Here is a 13904-nt window from a genome sequence, read left to right as displayed (position 1 = left end):
AAACTATTTCTTCATTTCATTCTACCCTATTTTATTCCATTAATTTGTTATTCTTTTTCTCCCTATTTTTTCTTCAAAAGTTCAATATTTAGCATGTAAAGATGAAAATTCATTTGAAAAATATCAAATACATATAAAGAGAGGGTAAAGAGGCAAAGATACAGTTAATTTCTTGACACCCCTAGGCTCTAGCTATGCATACTCCATAGGAAGACAACATTATTTATTACTTGGTTTTTTTCTTATTTCCATAAGTAACATAGGGAATAGAGGATGATAGAGTTTGTTACTCACACGAAGCTAACCTCTTTAATTTCTATTAATTTTTTTCTATAGTATAGATAAACGCATGGATGAGAAGACATTTTTTTGTTCTAACTTTGTCCTTTCATTATAAGGCAATTTTGTCGTTTAAATACAAAAATTAATATAGTTAATTGATAAATTAAATTAGTTTTTCAAAGTTGTTTTATTAATATCATTGTTCAATCTTTTGATGGTCTATATTTTACCTTTATGTTATTTAATTAATTATTCTCCCATTCTAATGTTTCTTCCTAAAAGTAAAAAAATAATTATCTTCATATCTAAAAAAACTCACCTTTTCTCTTTAATTAATTAATTCTCTTATTAAAACTTCTACTTTCCACATTGATTGTTTTCATCTTTCTCAACCTTTTATCTTCCAAATATTCATGTCTCTTCTCTCTTATTAACTCTTCTACACGATCTCTCCATCTTTCAATTTCCTCCTCTTTCAATTATTTTAGTATAAATATTTTATTCCTTTATTCCCTTTAAACTGATCATAAGTTACAACAAAAAAAACTAGGATGTGAAGAAGAAATCAATTTATCATTCTCATGTTCTTTTTTCTTTTTTTCATTTTTGTTGTAATTAAAACTTCTATATAAAAATATATATGTATTCCTTCATAGATGTTTAAATCATGTAATCTTAGATTTTTTTTTTGGTGGAATGTAAACCTATGATCTAAATATATGCTTATGCATTTTGTCATGAGATATGTTTGAGTTGTGTAACCATGAAGATTTTTTTTAGAACGTAACAATAGGAAATCTTGAACATTTTAAAAGAATACATTATTTGCTCATAGTTTTTTTAATTTAATTAATTTTTGTTTTCTATTATAGTTGTTTTATTGATAAAATGGTGAAGTATGGTTAATAATTTTTTATTGTGTTTTAATTATGTAACTTTTATTTGAATCTAATTATTAATTATAGTTAAAGGTAATTCAATGTGTAAGGGTAGAAATATGAAATTAGTCTTTTCAATTTTGTCATAAGAAATTCATTACAATAATAAAAACTTTAAATTCAATTTATTTTAGAGTTTTAAAAGTCGTAGAAGTTAAATAGTTTTATCAACTATTTATAATATTTAAAAAATTGTCAGCTTCATGAATTTTTTGATTTTGTTACTTGACCGTAAATATTTTGGTATTTTGTTATATTTGTGAAAATTAACTTTCTAAAAGAGATAACCGTGAGAATGGCAAAATAATGGATGACAAACTGAAAAATAGCAAATCTCCAAAATATTAAGATTAATGGCAAACCGCTAGCTGTGGACATTTTTTGACTTTTTATTAACGAATTAACCCTTTTATAGAGGAAAATTCGATTACAACAGATAAAGTGTATTTGTATAGGTTAAAAATGATGCAGGATATCGCAGGTTCACGGATACATGGTATTTGCAAAAACAATTTATTAACGGATATACCAAATTTTCGGATTTTTAGGTTTCCAATCGATTGATTAACAATTTATTTCTATAATTCATAATATATATCTAGTAATAAATATTTGAATTCAATTTTTTTTTTTTTTGCTACCACTAAATTGATGGCTAATATAATTTCATCACTCTCTGTTAAATAAAGTTTCCCATAATATTTATTAATATTTTATTTTATAATACATAATACATATTTGTCTTATTTCTAATAAGAATTTGAATTTAGATTTTATAACCTTTTGAATTAGACTATCATATCCTTAAAATAATAGTAAACATAAATTCAAATTTTAAGAATTATTTATTTTCTAAAATATGTATTGTTAATAATAATTTAAATTTAAAATTTTATCATCCCTAAAATTGTACTATGATTATCCACTTATTTTATTAAAATTTTATCATTTCCTAAAATCGTGCTATTTGCTCCATATCTCTAAAATAATGCAAACATAAATTCAACATTTTCGAATTATTTATATTCTAAAATATTTATAAAAAATTTGAATATTTTATTTCGGAAGGAATTAATTGAGAAGAGATGATTTGTTTTATTTAAATTGGAAAAAAGGAAAAGGAAGATATTTAAGGGAAAAGAATAATAATAATTATTATTATTATTAATATTATTACTATTTTAAATATACCTCTCAGTCCCGTTTCTTCATCCATCTCACTATTTATCATCTTATTCACTCTCACCAAACCCTAGCCGCCGATGACACCTCCATCTCTGTTCGAGTGTTCTCTGTCCAATCAAGATATCCACCTTCGTAGTTATCCCCTATGTTCCATTGATGGAGAATGGAGCCGAAATGAAACACCTTCCCTACTGCATGTCGTTAGACGCGTTTTTACTTCATCCAAATCTGAACGCCTTTGTGTTGCTTGTTCCTTCGCGCGTTGCACGCCTAGTTGCGTCGGTCTCCTTCATCATCATTCGTTTGATGGTTCTACCAAAACTTTTAACCATCGTCAATCATCGGATTTTAGTGACTTTGTGATTGTTGGGATCTTGTTGAAGTTTTCCTTAATTATCCTTGGAGTTAAAATCATATGAATTTTTAGATCTTTTGGAAAGAGGTCAAAGAGGATAGAAGACGGAAAGGGAAAGCACTACGTATGCGTGATATAATACGTAGAATACAAGGTATGTGGTTGATGTTCGATCTCGAATACAATGTATTTGGATGTATTACATTGTATCTATCCTAGAATCAATGGGACATATTGTTGTTGTAATTTAAAAGGATAATCAAATAATAAAAAAAATAATTTATATTCACAAATGTATCTATTTATAACCTACAATTAAATTATGACCTTAACAAAATTTCAGAGATCACCGGATGTGCGTGCAACAATTGAGAAGTACAATCATGTTGAGAATAAAATTCCTTAAGAAGCAGAGTTCAAACGAACGAAAAGAAATGTGAAGAAGAAAACCTTGAAGAAGCTTACCTTGCGCCAAACAAAAAAGAATATGTAATCGGTTCGAAAGAAAATCATTTGATTTGCGTCGAATGTATGAAAACTTTGAAGGTTTTGAGGAGGACGAAACTTGAAGCTCCAATCTTTTCTATAACTGATTGAAGACTTTGAAAATTTGAAGAGGACAAAGAGTTGTAGGATTTTTTCGATGGAATCTACAGAAGTGGAAGATAGGGAAGTTGGATTTTTTTCGACTTTGAAAAGTTTCAAAGGTTTCAAGATGTGAACAGTGATAACGTTTGAATATCTGAAGGTGCACAATTTCAACAAGGGTGTTATTTAATTACACGGTATTTAGATTTTAGGTGAAATTGTATTTAGGACTAAGTTTTTTAATTGAGTATGGACATTTCATACATTTTTCTATTTATTTATTTTCTAGAATTTTCAATTTAACTATTTTAACCATTTAAAAATAATTTTGTTATTAAATAAACCTCCTAATTTGTTATTTATCTCGTCAACCCTATGTTATTGAGAAATTTGTGAGAATGACAAAATAATAGAGTGCAGTTTGAAAAATAGCAAACTTAAAAAATAATTTGATTTTTAGCCAAATTGTAAAAGGTATATATTTTTGAGAATTTTTCAACCGATTTTACCCTTGATAGAATGAATATCATTTTGTTAATTACAATGTATTTGTGAACCGTAAAACATAATTACGATTACGATGTATTTAGATATCATTCAATTTTATAATAATATTAAATAAATATTTATTTTATCTATTGATCTCATTTAACTAAATTATAGATTCATGCCTTAAATTTATAACAGATTATCCTATTGCTTAATTGTAGGTTTCGTTGGAAGATTTAAAATTTTGAATTTAAAATAATATATTTTACTTAAAATTATACTTTTATATAATAACAACTTCATATAAATGGTGTATCTTCCTATAATTATGCATATAGTTCATATTCGGATTGATCATATTAATAATAATAAATTGTTAAGCATTATTTTAGGGAATAAATTGCAACATAACGGAAATGCAATCTTGTTATGTAATTATCATTAAATTATGAACATTTTATATAGATATTATTTACTACCATTTAAAAATTGATTTTAAATTTTGTAAATTATCCTAAAATCGTGTTATTGGATTGATATCCCTAAAATAATGACAAACATAAATTTAACATTTTTGGATTATTTATATTTCAAAATATTTATAAAATTATTGAATTTAAATATTGTATTTAAATACCTCCAAAATACGTATTGCTCATAACAAATTGAATTTAAAATTTTATGTTCCCTAAAATCGTGCTAATTGTTGATTTTTATTTTTAAAAAATTGTTTTATGTGCCAATGGTAGGAATAATTATTTTGAGACGTGTTTTTAAATTACATTAATATCTACGTTTATTTTCATATGGTAAGAGTCTCAAATACATCATAATTGTGATCCACAATCTTTCAAATCTTATAGTCATCTATTATACAAACATATTCCAATCAACATATTTGGGACACACAAAAAAAGATAAAAAAATTGGTCATCAAGATGTAGTATCATTACTACTACATCTTGATTTCACATATTCCAAATACAATTTATTTCAATAGGTAAAAAAACGAGACATGATATTGAAAATAACACAAACTGACAGTATTTTGTAAATAACATTCAAATTTGGTAAATCTTAACTAAACATGTTATTTTGTACAATTTATTAAATAATACATGATATAGTTTTAATAACAATTTGAATTTAAATTTTAGATCATTCCCTAAAATTATGTCAAATATAAATACAACAATTTCACTTTTTTATATTTTTAACCGATTTTACTTGTATAGAGAAAAATTCTTATCCGATAGATACAGTGTACTTGTGGGTTAAAATGATGGAACATGATGAATATAACCCAGAATCACGAATACATTGTATTTGCAAATCATTCAGTTGTGTAAAAATATTAAATAAATATTTATTTTCGAAATAAATTTGATTGAATCAACATCCCCTAGATTTAAGTAATTTATTCCAGATTTTCTTGTTTGTAGGTTTCAAATCAAGTAATTAACAATTTATTTAGTTGTGGTGTTAAAATTAAAATTGTATCTTACCCCTATAATTATGATGCATTTAATGTATATATGATTATTCTAAGAAAATTTTGATCTTCTATAATCGTGGTACTTGATTGATTTCCTAAAATAATGTCAAACATAATTTCAAAATTTTAGAATTATCTTGTTAATATCTTGTATCTATTTTCATAATTTTATTTAAAAATAGATTTTAAATTTTGATTTGAAACCGTCAAATATTAAAATTGATTTAAAAATTTATAAAAATAGTATTGTTAATAAATTTGAATTTAAAATTTTATCATCCCTAAAATCATTAAGATTATCTTTATATTCCAAAATAATAGCAAACATAAATTTAACATTTTCGAATTATTTATATTCAAAATATTTATAAAAAATAAATATTTTATTTTTTAAAGAATTAATTGAGAAAAAAGGTTTGTTTTATTTAAATTGGAAAAGAAAAAAAAGAGAAGGAATATTTAAGGAAAATAATAATATAATAATATTATTATTACTATTCATCATCATCTTCTTCACTCTCACCAAACCCTAGCCGTCGCCGACACCTCCATCTCCGTTCGAGCGTTCTTTGTCTAGTCGATATCTCCACCTTTGTAGCCATTTTCTCATTATGTTGATCGAGAACTAAGCCGCAAGGAAACATCTCTTCGCGGCATGCCGCTAGTTGCATGTTTACTTCATCTGAAGTCGAGCGTTGTTGTGCCGATTGTTCCTTCGCGCGTCGCACACCCAACCGCATCAGTCTCCTTCGTCTGCATTCGTTCACCGATTATGCCAAAACTTTCAGCCACTGTTAGTCGTCAGATTTTATTGACTTTGTTGTTGTTGGGTATTGTGACATACATTATATCTTTTCTAAAAATCAAGTGGATATATTGTTGTTGTAATTTAAATGAGCAAAGAAGAAAATCCGTTAAAGAAGCTCACATTTGTGTGAAACCAAAAAGAATCTATAATCGGTTTGATGAAGAAGATGGTTGTAATCAGTTTGATGAGAAGAAGAAGGTTGACAAGAAGAAAATTCTTTGATTTGCATTGAATGTACAAAGACTTTGAAGGTTTCGAGAAGAACGAAACTTGAAGCTCCAATCTTTTTTACAAATGATCGAAGACTTTGAAGATTTGATGGAATCTACGAAAATGAAAGGTAATGAAGCTGAATTCTCTTCGACTTTGAATACTTAAACATGCACAATTTCAACGAGGATGTGTTATTTAATTACAGGATATTTGAATTTCAGGTGAACAATTGTATTTAGAACTGTTTTTGAATTGGGTAGAGACCTTTGAGACATTGTTCCGTTTATTTATTTTTCAAAATTTTCAGTTTTGCTATTCTAACAATTTAAAAATAAATTTGCTATTTCGCAAAATAAACCTTTTAATGTGTACATTCTTGGGTATGAGCTTGTTTTTCTTGTTAGCGCTTTTGAATATGGCTGAATTTGAATTGAGGTTCAGGTTGACCCCAATTCAATTTTTGGCCCTCTTCGGCCCACATAATAATAAGACATCATATCCAATCTACCACCACTCCAATTTTTCTCATATATATATATATAACATAATTTGCCTTTTATTACTTATTACTTTAATTTTATATTCTCTCCTAATATATTTTTATTTATTTTCTTTGTAATCCATCTTAGTAACAAAAAATTAATTAGTTAAAGTAATATTATAGTTGTTGGTGAGATTATTTTGACGAACCATTATTTAGGCACCTTATATATATATATAAGTGAATTTGTATCAATTTGTTTCCTTTGCCATCTTTCATTTTTGTTTCATTCTATATATTTAGGAAACGTTTTCTTTAATATTTTTTAAAAAAGAAAAATTATTCACAAATCACTCTAAAATTCTCCAAATACGGACCAATAATTAATTAATTGTTTAAATACCAATTGATGAATTCATGGCCTAAAGATTTTTTTAAAAAAATTGATATTGACTACATTTATAATAAATACGAGTAAGTCAATAATCAGTTATAAAAAGAGAAATGGTTATGAATACAAAAATATAAAACAATTTATCTTTTTCTTTTCATATTTTTCTAAAAATTATTTTCTATTTTCAAATATCATATAATTATATAAAATAATAAATAAAAATGACTTAAGAGACGTTTAAACTTATTCTTCAAAAGATATAGATTACCAACAAGAATTTAGCTTTTCTAACACATGTATGTGTCAAGCACAAAAGTTCTCAAATTTAGATCACCCAACTTCAATTTATACATAAGAAAACTTATATATTGAAAAGATATATTTTGAAAATTAAGAATAAAATCAAAGTATATTTAACACATGCATATACCAAATATACCCTATTCTTCAAAGTTGCCAATTTTGTACCAATTTTCATTTTTTTTCATATATATACTCATATATATTTTAGTGGATACAATTGTTATCCTCATACTAAAGTTATGTGTATTTATTAAAAGGGAAGCCATTTCAAAAATAAACTATTTACAAGATATAGCAGTGATTTAACCATTTTTTTTTTTTGGTTATATTTTGTAAGTAGTTTCATTTTTTTACTATCCATAACAATTTTTCTGAAAGCATTCATAGTATAGAACGATGCATTTTTCTATTTTTTAAAATATTATTATTATCTGTATTAGGGTCATTTTTAAAAATAGAAAAATAAATTAAAATACTTACAAGTTATAGCAAAATTTTTGGATTCTATCAATGATAGTCTTCTATCACTATAATATTTCTTTCATTCCCACTTTAACATTTGATTTTTATGATCATCTCTAGTTTGTTTCACTCTTAACACCTAAAAACATGGTTAGGTTTATTTGTTTATTTTATTTTCATTACATGTAGTTTGCAAACGGAAAATACAGTCTACCTTAATCAATCAAATGTATATATAAGAGTTTACATTTTAGTATAAAAGTTGCGAGAATATATACATTAAATATTTTTAAGAGAAAGTATATGTGAATCTTAAAATGAAATGTAGCTGAAGCTACCATGAGTTTACCTAAGAAAAATGATGATGTGGAAAAATTATTAAAAAAGTAATTTCAAGATGTAATAAAAAGAATTATATAACAATTATAAAAATGATGAAACAAGGTGAACGTTCAACATGATCTCAAATAATGCCTTGCTTAAATGGGAAACAAAGTATAATCTTTTTATAGCACTAAACTAATTAAATTAAGTTATTTAATCCTATACAAGAATAAAAAATTTGTACAAAATGTTTATTTATTTGATCAACCAATGAATTATAATAATTTTGATTTTAGTTAAGTGTATCACAATTTTGTCACTAATTACATTTATTTGTTTTAATTGTAAAAAAAAAAAGAAAATGCTATCGAATCGAATAACACTCCGATAATGTTTAATGTTTTAAGCTATATATCTAAATTTGTGTATAGATATATATTTTTAACGTATTCAACATTGTAATCATGTCACAAATTGCAAACTATTTAATGGAAGTGGATGGAATTACAAATATATGAATGTATACATTTATAGTATAGTCCATTTCTTTTTCCCTAAAGTGGTTGTTAGGCTTAGGATTCCTTATTGTGTAAAGAAAAAAAACAAAAACAAAAATATATTATTTTAAAATTTGAAACACACACCAAACTCTATCTTGGGAAAAGCACTTAAATCATAGAAATTTTTGGGACCTCTTATCTGCAATGCTTGAAACTACAGCAAATTATGTCAACTTATATTGATTCTCTATCTTAATATATGCCTAATCATCATATACTAATAATTAATTCATCTAATCATGCTTAATTATTATCAATCATCACCTTGTAGCTAATGGGTATTATTATGTTTATAATTACCATTTATAATTTTAGAGCATGGTCGGTTTTGTGTATTTTGATTGCATTTTTATTTATTTTTTGTTTTAATCTTAAATTTATTAAAAGTTTTCATTTTATCTAATAAAATTTCTTCAATTTCATCTCAACACAGTAATTTTATTTTTTAAAAATACTTTTAATATATTTTTACTCCTAAAATGTTGTAAAAATTTAATAAAAATTTGACAGTAAAGCTTATTTTAATGCTAATTTTTCACTAGAGTTTGATTTGCCATAAAAATTGTGACTATATTTTTGATCTTGCAACCCTACTATGAGCATTGTAACAGTACAAGTTCGTGTAGTAGGAACATTAGTTTGAATAATGTTTCGATAAATGTACGAGGTATTTGGTGGCGTAGGTATGTTAATTTGGGTGGTCATTCTACAATTATTATTTATTTAGTTGTTTGGGTCAATATGTTATGTTTTTTTACTCTGTTCTGCAATAATTTTATGGATAATTAGTCTATTGTTTAATTATTTAAGAAAAGTTATTATTCTTATTATTATTCAATTCCATGTTAATGTATAATAATACTAATGAATATGTTGTTATATTCTAAATGTCCTTAAACCATTAGTGTCAGTGGGAATAATAGTATGAGTTATAATTGTAATCATATAATGATTATATATGTAGAGATATTATTTATAATCATATTTTCTTATAAGAGAATAAAAATTGGACTGACCTCTTTTGAGATTATTATATAGATACATGTCATAAATAATCTCAAATAAATGATTATTTTTTATTCTTAGACCTGAGATTATCGTAGTGTCAAACACAAGAATTAATCTATTCTAATGTAATCAAATGTTATCTTTAACCGGATAATTATAAAGGTTGTATTCAAATACGTTGTGAATTATGTAGTTGACAATGACTAATCAAAGATGAAATTTATCCCTCTTGTCATTGAGATATATCTCTAGGCCCCTTGATTAAGCATGATTGTGGAAATGCATGATCGTGCTATAAATGAATTAATAAGGGTATTAATGTCATTTATTATTTTAGTATGCTTATTGATCGAGAAAGCAATTAAATTAAATAAGGTGACTTTGACTATGCCTTATATTCAATTATAGATATCGTGTGATAAAAGGATTAAAATAATAATTATATTAGGCTATATTAGATCACCTACTTAATTCAATAGGGTAGCCATAATATCTTGCTAGAGACCAATTATGACTTATGGATCATAAAACGAGTTATGAGTCCATTGTCATATTAAATTAACTTCACGGGTCGCACATGAAAGAACTGGGTTGAATTTTTCTTTAGGCTAAGTAATTAATAAGTCCAATTGAAAAATTAGAATCCTATTAGGAAACATAATTAAGTCAAATTGGAGAATTAGAAACTTATTAGGAAACTTAGTTATTAAGCTCAATTTAAGAATTGAGAGGTTATTAAGAGTCCTAAGCTTATTAGAAAGTCCTAGAAAGTCTATAAATAAGTCATTAGTGGTCGTATTTTACATACAAGAAAAGACATAAAATTCGTTCTACATAGAGAGAATAAAAAGAGTCGAAATTCTCACTTTGTGAGGTTCTAGTAGACCTAAATTCGAGGAGTTGGATTTCCAATTCGTGTGTGGATACTGTCAGAGAACACTTGTAATTTCAAAGTGTTTTGGTGATACGAATTGGAGGATCATTCTTATCAAGAACAAAGACAATTTGATATGGATAAGTTGGCACAAAGGTATCTTTATTAGTGATTTAATTGTTTATATATGCACGATTTGTTTACGTTCTAAGGTTAGAGAAATTTTTTTATGTTAATTGCACTGCATCTAACCCTAGTTCGTTTTCCAATAATATGTGGGTTGGAATTCAGGCTTTGTGATTAGGGTGAATTGTTTCAAATTTGTTCTGTAATCGAATGAGTGAGATTCGTTAGGTTTGATGTATTGGAATGGTTAATGGGAAAGATAATTTTGGGTTGTTTTCTTTGGGCGGATTGACTTTTGATGCAAAAGGAAAAACATGTTCATTAAATATGGCATGTCTAGAAATAAAGATTTTACCTGATTGATTTAAGCATTTGTAGCTTTTGTGGTTAACACCATAGCCGATGAATGTGCATGGGGTGGATCTCAGATATAGTTTATGATTGTTATATGGTCTTAAGTATGGAAAGCACACACATCCAAATACTCTAAGAATAGAATAATATAGTTTTGTTTTAAAAAATAGTTCTAAGGAACTTTTTTTTACGCAGAACATTGGATGGTAGTTTGTTTATTAAAAAGACAGCATTGGAGAAGGCATTATCGTACGGTAAGGAGAAGTGGGATAGGAGTGTAAGGTTTGTGTCTACAATGTGACGATATTTTCTTTCAACAACTTCATTTTGTTATGTTGTGTGTGGGTAAGTGAATTGATGGAGAATCCCATTTGATTTAAGAAAGTTGGTGAATAACATGAATTCTCCTCCTTCATCTGTTTGTAAGGCTTTGATTTTGGTATTGAATTGATTTTCAACTTGAGATTTAAAGTTACAAAAATTTGAAGTTCAAGATTTGGATTGAAGGGGGTATATCCAAGTGTATTTAGAGTACATGTCAAAAAATGTTATATAGTATTGAAAGCCATTTTTGAAAGTTGGTGTGAGGAGCCCATAAGTCAGATTCTATTAGTTCGAGGAGTTTTGTATATATGGTTTTAGAGTTAGAGAAAGGTACTTTGTGACTTTTGCCAATAGCACAAGAATGACAAATAGTAGTGAAAATTTTATTTGTATTTGAAGATGGAATATTACAATCATGTAGAATTTTGTTAATAGTAGAAAGAGATGGATGGCTAAGTGATTGTGCCATAGGTTTTGTGTAATGGATTTTAGGCTTTGTTAATAGTAGTGAAAATTTTATTTTTTATTTGAAGATGGAATATTACAATCATGTAGAATTTTGTTAATAGTAGAAAGAGATGGATGGCCAAGTGATTGTGCCATAGGCTTTGTATAGCAAATTTTAGGAAAAATGTTGTAGTGGAAGTCATTATAGCAGTTGCTTTGTTTTTGTTGGATTGAGTGGGCTGTGCTGGATTGAGATTGGGATGAGTCTTGACCACTGAGAATCGATATAGCCTTCATGGAGATGTCCTTGGAGTAAAATTTATTGATTTAAGGCTCATGTGTCTAGATACCATCCATTAGTGTTATTCTATGATATTGAAAGGGATTGCTTTTAGATTAATTCTGATTGTCGAGGTTACTGATTCATTTCATTCTCTGTGGATTGTTTCCTAGGCTTAGTATTGCATTGTTAGTGAATTATTTTTGGAAATTTGGGTTATATAGTGAGTCACATTTCCTTGTTATGTGCCCAAACTTGTTGTAGATTTGACATTGTGATTTTGAATTGTTCCAAAACCTTCTTCCTCTGCCTTGATTTCCACGAGCATTGTTTTTACCTCCTATGTTTTCATTATTTTGTCACGAATTATTCCATTGAGACAGTCCTTGATTTCTTTTATCACTGTTAGGAGTATTTTGTTTCTTATCCATATTTTATGAGACAACATTCGTCGTAGGTTGAGTTCCATCCATGTTTACTAAAGAGTTTTTTTCTAATCGGCTTTCATGACTCAATAGTAGTGATACAACCTCTTGTAAAGATTTTGTTTTTGTTTTAACAGAGATAGTTGATATAATTGATTCATAATTAGCACCTAGATCTAAAAGAATGTACACAATGTGTTCTTACAGAAGGATTAAACACCCAACTTCATTTAGAGTACCAATAAAATCCTTCTCTTAATACATTCTTTAATAGACTAACATCTTTCTTTATGCTTTGTAGTTGGCCTTTTAGTTGCATTATTTTTGTCGTATTTGAAGTAGCATAGGTTTGTTCAAGTGTTACCCAGATTTCTCTTGTAGTGGTACATCCCACCATCTATGTAACAATATCTTTGTTCATTGAACCCATCAACCATGAGCAAAGAAAAGGATCTTGTGACATCTATGAATGGTACTCTGTATCATCCACAAGTTCTAGTGAGTATCTTTTTATGTTTCTTCTCGAGCTTTCTTCTACTGTTTTTGCAGTTCTTTTTATGGTCACATTATTTGGGATTTTTCTCTCTGATTGAACATCACTTAGAATATGATCTTCCAAGGAATGTATGCTATAATTAGAATTTGTAATTTTCAGGTGAGATAGTTGGACTCATTCAGTTTGATTACCGAGAGGTGATGCCAAGGGTTTACTATCACACCATTGTTCTTGTTCGTAACTAGGAAGCTTTCATTCACTTGAGTTGAACTGGAGGATGCCATCATCATTGAGCCGATGCTCTAATACCATCAAACAAATTCAATACAAGAGATATACAATAAAAAAGAGAATATGATTTTCATTAAAGGATGTGATTGAAGGGTTGTTCGATTCAATAGGCAACATTCTTGGATAAAATAATAATAATTATAACAACTAAACTGCTTTGATTTACAAGATTTTTACATGGTTTACACTCTTTAGCTAATGGGCTACCTTAATAATGTTTTCTATTCATTGGCCATTGTCGACAAGTATCATTGCCACACTCCGGGAACCAACTTCGACAACTACTTGCATGCGCCTAACTTTGATGACCAATCTTGTGTCTCAGACGGAAATTTTGGTGATCAACTTCTATGGTCAATTTCGGGCTCCAAAAATCACTCTAATGACAACTCTAGCATCTAG

Source organism: Cucumis sativus, unplaced genomic scaffold, assembly GCF_000004075.3.
Source record: "Cucumis sativus cultivar 9930 unplaced genomic scaffold, Cucumber_9930_V3 scaffold115, whole genome shotgun sequence".
NCBI lineage: Eukaryota > Viridiplantae > Streptophyta > Magnoliopsida > Cucurbitales > Cucurbitaceae > Cucumis > Cucumis sativus.
This window is presented reverse-complemented; position numbering follows the sequence as displayed.